The following is a 7884-nucleotide window of genomic DNA, read 5'->3' as shown; positions in this document are numbered from 1 at the left end:
AGCAGGGTCTTAACAACTGCACCAAACACTGCCACATCCATGGATATTACTTATGTGTCCATTGCAAGATGCAAGTAGAAAGCAGTCCTTCCTGTTATCGTGTCATGTGCCATGTTTGAGTTCAGCTTCAAATCATGTATCTCTTAAGTACTTTAGTAGGAAATAAAAGAGACATTGAGCCAGCTGGTGCAGCCTAGGGTGAGCCTGGGCTCTGCAACGGACACTGAAACTTATTTCAGAATATCTTGAATTATGTGCTAAATATCAGAACATTCTGAAGTCCTTTTTGGTAGTTGGACAAGTGGTTCAACCATTCAAATAAATCATGTTGGAAATCTTTTATTCCTTTGTGTTTTGTTAAGAATGGGCAACAGGTGCAGGCTTTTAGACTAGTGGCTTAGACACCTACACCCCACATCAAAGTGCCTCAATTTGATTCCTGAATCTGGCTCCTGGCTGCAGCTTTCCACCTATTCAGATCCTGTAAGTCTATCATACTGTCACAATCACTCAGGTTCCCTGATCCTGTGGTTTTTAGTTGGTTTGTCTTGTGGGAAGACTTAGTAGTCCTACTCCCTTACTCACAGCGGTGTTATCAGAGGTTGTGTTCTACCTACAGCCACAGCTCACCGTGGGTGGCTCCTTTCTTGTTATTAAAGTCTTCACTGGGTTCCAATAACATCATTCACTCCTGTTGCCGCTTCTGGATGATGGATGACAATGCTGGACCTTACTGGTTTTCCTTAATCTTGCCCTCCTTACTGCTGTAAACTGTCTTTACAATATATTCTCTTTTCTTAATTCCTTGCACGTGTCATCTCTTTCATATCATGACCTTGGATGAGAAAAAGGACTAACCATGTCCTACTAGCATGTCTGGGGGCTTTGGGTTAGTACACGTTTAAGCCAAATTTTTTCTGTTCTTTGGAGACAAATTACAGCTTGTTTACTTTTGATGTGCCTCAGAAAGGAATGTTGAAATTTATTATTATTTTATTTATTTTTATTTGAGGCAGGGATCCCATCTGCCGGTTCCCTCCCCAAATGCCTTAGAGGCCCCTGATGGGGTTAAAGCCACAAACCAGGAATTCAATCCAGGTTTCTTACATGGATGACAGAGACTTAACTACTTGAGATATCATATTCTTCTTCCCAGGGTCTACATCAGCAGGAAGCAAGAATAAGGGTGGAACTTGTTATTGAACTCAGATACTCTAATATGGAATGTAGATGTCCTAACCAACATCTTAATTGCTGACCAAACTCCTGCCCTGGAGTATTGCAATTTAAAAATGACAATGAACATGTTATGACTTGGAAGTGAATAGGTTCTTTGGCCACTGATATTGCACTTTAACTGAATTATACAAGGGAACCCCATGGATGCTTATTGTGATTCTCTTTGACTTTCTTTTGAAATCAGAGACTCCATAGTAGGGTTTCTTTCTCTACATCTTAACTTCAGACATAATAATAATAATAATAATTTTTGTGTGAAGCGTGACATATGTACTATTATTAATCTCATTGATAATGTGAGAAAACTATACAGAGAGAACTTGCTAAAGATCACACACTCACCCTTGTTCAATCTTTATTCAAGTCCTCATCTTTAAACTTAGTTCTTCCTCCTTCTACTTCTAGAATTCCCTTTATTGATTTAACTTCACTTCTTTTCTCTCTCCCAGAAGCAACTTGTAACATCAGAGACTCCACATGAGTTAAAGTAGATTTCAGAATACATATTGGATTTTGCTTTGATGATATTCTAACTTTGAATGGTGCTTATTACCTATTGATCCACGTAAATCCTAATGAAGAAAATCATGTTATATATTCTCTGTTTGCACCTCCACATCCTTTTCCAAATTGTTCTGGGAGAGTAGACTTTAGAATCAGAATCACTGGATTCACTTACCACTGAGTCAGATGTGCATTCTGGTTGAATTAAACCAAATATGAGGCATGGCCAGAGATCAGAGCTTTGGAAAAGGGTGAAAGTCATGGCTACATTGCCTCCCTCTCATTTGGACCTCATGTTTACAATGCATGCAATTTTCTACTTAATGTCACAGTTCCTACTTGATGGCTCTTGCTTAAGGTGGTCTGAAGAATCTGGTTGCTGCTTCTTCCCATTATTCCTTCAAGTTTAGTGATGTTAACAGCTACCCATTTTTGTTCCTCTTGGTCCTTCCCACTCCCCAAGAAAAAAAATCACCATGCAACTGCCTTCATGGTCCTTTTTGACTGTTTTACTAGGTTGCTACTATGCCCCCCAGGTGAAAATTTTATTTTCCTAGAGATAAAAAATATAAGTAAAGGAAAGAATAGAAGTCAGATTCAAGAATCATCTTTGGCTCTGCAAAGGCAGACTGGAAAAGCCTCAACAACCTTAAAAACAATTCTGTTGGGAGGAATAAGGGGAAAAAATCCACCTGATGATTAATAGGAAACTGTTCCGCAGTACCTAGTTTGCTTCTGATGCATCACCCGTGCAGCTCTCTAAAAGTCTCCAAGAACCACCAAGGGCTGCTGAGCTGATGATCTTGGATCTCTTTAGGAGAGCCACCTATGAGACTGACATCAAGTCTTATAGAGAGGAAAGCAGAGTTTTAATACTATTTTGATTATAAATCCATTCTCTCTGTTCTTGATAAGAATCTCCATTGTTGTAGTTAAACTGTCAATAAAAGAAAGAACCTATTTGTCTTTGCTTAAAATTATTTTATTTATTAATTTTTATTTTATTTGAAGTGCAGAGGCACAAAGAAATCTTTCATCAGCTAATTCACTCCCCAAATGCCCACAACATCCAAGGCTGGGCCAGGCTGAAGCCAGGAGCCTGGAACTCCATCTGACTTTCCCACATGGGTGGGAGGGACCCATGTACTTGGGCCATCTTCTGCTGCCTCCCAAGATATGCATTAACAGGAAGCTGGAATAAGAAGCAGAGTGGTCAGGACTCATAACAGGCACTCCTATATTAGCTGCAGGCATCCCAAGTGGCTACTTAAGCTGCTGTACCAAGCTTCCACCCTAGGATCTATTTATCTTTGATTTAGAAAAAGTACCCGCTTTTCATGCTTTATAGCTGCAGAAATGCTTTTTAACTACAAAAGCAGTGGGATTTTGATTGAAGGTTTTAGGGCATGGTTCAAGAATGGAAAATCTATCTTCTTAGGATTGTACTTCAGTCCTGGAACCAGTGTGAGACAGAAAATGTGGCTCCTATTAATATTGTAATTAAAGATAATAATGCATCCTTTGAAATATCTAAAGTGAAGAATGAAGTGGTAAAAGTAATTGTTTGAAAGAATATCCCCACATGCTGAGTTCCAGCTTTTTCCTCTGAGTAAGCTGTGTGTCCCCTTGCTAAAGAGCGGCATGTTCCAAGGCTATCCCTTCAGCGTCTCTACTTCACCTCTGATGGACATCTTTGCCTCCTGCAGAAGTAGCTGGTGGGAGGGAAAAGTGAGGCTATCCTGCTTGAAGGCCTCCCATTCTCTCAGATGCATTTGCACGTGGCTGGCAATAGTGATGGGAAGCATTTCTTTCCTTCCCCACTGGAGACAAAGCAGAACTCTCCAACAGGTACCTAATCTGAAATGTTTTGTCCTGCTGTCATGGCTGGGCAGTAAGGGCACTGCTGCAGAGATGTCAGTCCTGAGTGGCGTTCCTGGCTATGTGTTTGTGTGTTTGTTTGTTTGTTTTTCAAAAGTAGGGTATTTGGTGTCTCCTTGTTCTCAGTTTTCAGCACTAGTTGTTAATTCAGAGTTAGAAGGTACAATCACATCTGATAAAGATTCAAATGGCTTTTAATAAACAAAAAAGCAATAAAACTGGCTGGGGGTTTGGTAGATTTCACAGTTCATCTTTCCACTTTAAAGAAGCACAGTATTGAAACCATCTCAGACAAATGAGAACCCCTGTAATTCTTTCAAAGAGGCAGCATTAGTATTCTTTAGTGATTGATGTTAGCTCTTTATTATTCTTATCAGGAATGTCCAACTCATTTACTACCTACCTCCTTTAGATTACAGCATAAGCACCTCTTTTTTTTCCCATCTCAGTGGAGAAATAGAACCACTCAGCTCTAAATCCCAGTTGATCACTATACAAATGTGGGAGTAACTGTGCTTAAACTGATCTCTGGATGCCTCACTTTCTCTCTTCCCCTCCATTCTCCCTTGTTCCCTTGCTTCTTTCTTTCCTCCCTCCCTTCTTCCCTCCATTTCTTCCTTCCCTCCTTCCTTCTTTCCCTCCTTCTTCCCTTCCTTCCTCCCTCCCTCCCTCCCCTCCATTATTATTCCTAAATTTTTGAATAATTGTGGTATACACATATTATGGGTGTGTTGTCAGCTGTCATAACATGTTATGTATCATTTTGTGATCTGGCTTAAATGTGTGTCCTTTATTTCACAAATGACTTCTGAGATTTCCAAGGCAAGTACAAACACTTCCACCTAGGAAGTATCTCCTAGACATGGACACTTGCTTGAAAGATCTGATGTGTTTTGAGAGATCCTGGGAACTTGCCGGGGTTTGTTATATCACAGTAATAAAGTAAGATTTGGAAAACATAAAGAGGAAGGTAAGGAAGGTGAATATAAATGTAAGTTCTCTCCAGTTTCGGAATGGAAGAGATGAGAGAAGTTCTACATACGCTGGGGTAATTTAATGGTCTACTAGATTAATTTGCACATTCCACAGGAACAGAATCCTGCACTGTGTGAGCCAGTCACTGGGAGTGATGATGGAGAGGCTGATTTAAACTTGAAACAAATGCTTACATAAGGGATCTTTAAAATACCCACAGAAAAATGAATTATGTAAAAACCTTCAAATTACTTTTACACCAAAATAAACTTATCTTAAAAATCATATATTTGAGAGACTGAGGAAGGAGGCGGGAGAAAGAGAGAGAGAAATCCTATTTGCTGGTTCACTCCTCAACTACCTGCAACAGCTGGAACTGGGCTGATCTGAAGCAGGAGCTGGGAGCCCAATCTGGTTCTCCCATATGGTTGGAAGTGTTACCATTGAATGGCAGGGTCCAAGAAAGAATTCAGGCATGAGACAGAGAGTAGCGGAAAGTAAAATAGCAAGGTTTATTAGGGAAGGGACATCTGTAAGAATGGATGGGCACCTCTCCAGACAGAACCTGAGAGAGAGCACCCAGTCGCTCAGACTTGGGGAGGAGCGGGGTTACATGGTTGAGTGGAGAGAGTACACCTGGGCAGGCAGGCGGGCGGCTCAGCAGAGAGGCAGAGGGCTGAGCACACAGTCTGGTTGAGGCCGGGGATTTTTAAGGGGATGGGTCTTGCCTTCTCACATCTTCTCCTCCTAGAACAAAAGACTTTTTGGATGTAAATACTAAAAATTCCTTTCTGAGTTTTCCCCTGAAGTTATCAGACAGGGGGAAGCCTGGCTGGCGTTGCCCTGCCTTAGAGGAGCCTTAGAGGAAGGATGGTTATCAGATAGAAGGGGCAGGGTAGGATGCATATTTGAAATGCAGATACTGGGCTGCACCTGGAAGAGTATCAAGCAGAAGGGGCGGGGACCCCCACCTGGCAGGTTATTGGGTAGAAGGGGCAGGGCAGGATGTAAATACTAGGCTGCCCCTGGAAGGTTATTGGGATGACTTTGAGATACATATGCTGGACCTAGATGTCAACTCTTTAGGCCTTTGTCACACACACATAAGCTCATATCTGACTTCCTACATAACAGAAGGAGCTCAGATATTTGATCCATCACCACTGTTTCCCAGGATGTGCATTTACAGGAAGCTAGAAGCAGGAACCAGAGCCAGACATTGAATCCAAGCACTCAATCATGGGACACATGCATCTTAACCCCTCTTAACTTAACATCATTTTTCCACAAATTTTAAAAAAGTACTCATGTACAAGTTGCTAACATGCACCAAATAACTTAAAGATCAAACTATTGAAGGGCAAAGGTAATTAGCAGGTGATGGGACAAAATCATGTTATATTTCTTATAATTTGTTCTATTTGACCTTGTATCTTTAAGTCAAGTTCAGATCTGGAGAAATTAAGATGTGGAAAGAGAGAGAGCAAAGAGAAAGTTCCCACACAAATGGGAAAACATGAAATAGGTATACTTGTAGATGTTGGTTAGTTCTGGCTTGATGACATTAACCTGGTGTGTGGCCTCTGTGGCTTTATTTTCAGAGGAAGTCAGAGGAAATCATCCAGGAAATCTGTATGATGAGATCATTAAATATCTCAGCGAAAGATACCCTTGCAATTAATTCATTTGCAACATGCATGCTTATGAATCATTATATTTGTTGGAATGTTGTTAAAAGGTCAAACCTAATTATATATTTGTTATGATGAGCTGAAAATTCTAGCTGTCATTTGTTATTGTAGGTCTCATGAGACAATGTAGACTCAATTCCAATCCTACATTACAGTTTTGAGTGCCATTTTTAAATAGTTTTAATGAAAATGTTTCTTTCATCACTGTAATTTGGTTTATTATGCTTAATGCCACCAAATCACTTTTAAATCTTGATGTGTCTTTATTAAAAATTGTTTTATTTTAATTTTCTGCTCTAGGTACAGAATTCATCATGAAAACAAGGAAAAGCAGCCTTCATTTCCAGAGATGTTTTGGAAGTAGCTTAATAACAGATATACATAGAGTGAAGACATTACGAATGCACTTAAAATTCTTTGTGATGATACATATCCACATATATGTGTATGTATGTATGTAGTATGTGTGTGTGTTTTCTTTTCTTGAAATAGCTATATATTTTGCACTCTTACTGAGGAATCTACCAGACTATATTTCTTGTGAGGAAATGAAGATGCAAATCCAAAGAAAACTCAGTTGCATTCACGATTGTGGTCTATAAAACATAATCTTGGAAATTTGACTTATTTGATTCTAATATTTTCAAGGGCAATGACTATATTTTCTTCAAATCTGTAGCAAATATCTATGTGACATGTGTTAAGTGATTGTTCATTAATTATTTAGCAAATCTTTGTTACCCACTATATGTATAGGAAGCTGAACAACTATATTAAATATTTAAAGGACATACAATATTCAGAGTTAGTCCTCTGGACATTTATAATCAGCTGGGAGTTCACAAGTAATGTTGTCCTACAGGATTTCTGGAAACACTTTAAGACTTGAGACACTCACAAGAACTATCATATCATGCCATCATTTATTTTAAATGTGAGTTAAATGGCATGCCTTAGGAATGGGAATTGTTCAAGAAATAATTTCCAATCATCAATAGCACAACTAACTTGTGGGCTAGTTGGTAGAAAGTTCACTTTATTAAATATTGAGTGTTGGAAATGATGTTTTACTGTTTAAGTGTCTTGGCATGCATTGACAAGCTTAAATATTGCTTTCAGAGAACATTAATAGTGATCTCTCCATTTATTCCATTAAGTGATAATGAGAGATGACTAATTATTTTGTGGACCACTCATTAAAAAAGGAGTCAAGATTTGCATTAAAACAAAAAGATAAGATAGCATTATAGGCCTTGATTGAGAACTCAGACTCTGGCTGGCTATGTGGTGTAGCAGTAAAACCTTTGCAGTGCTATCATCCCATATGGGAGCTGGTTCGGGTCCAAGCTACTCCGCTTCAGTCCAGCCCTCTGCTGTGGCCTGGGAAAGCAATGGAAGATGCCCCAAGTCCTCGGGCTCCTGCACCCACATAGGAGACCTGGAAGAAGCTCCTAGCTCCTGGCTTTGGATCAGCCCAGCTCTGGCCATTGTGGTCATTTGGGGAATGAACCAGCAGATAGAGGACCTGTCTGTCTCTGCCTCTCTGTAACTCTGCCTTTCAAATAAATAAATAAATAAATAAATCTTAAAAAAAAGA

Source organism: Oryctolagus cuniculus, chromosome 4 (assembly GCF_964237555.1).
Source record: "Oryctolagus cuniculus chromosome 4, mOryCun1.1, whole genome shotgun sequence".
NCBI lineage: Eukaryota > Metazoa > Chordata > Mammalia > Lagomorpha > Leporidae > Oryctolagus > Oryctolagus cuniculus.
The sequence above is the reverse complement of the archived record's forward strand: the minus strand, read 5'-3'. Positions refer to the sequence as shown.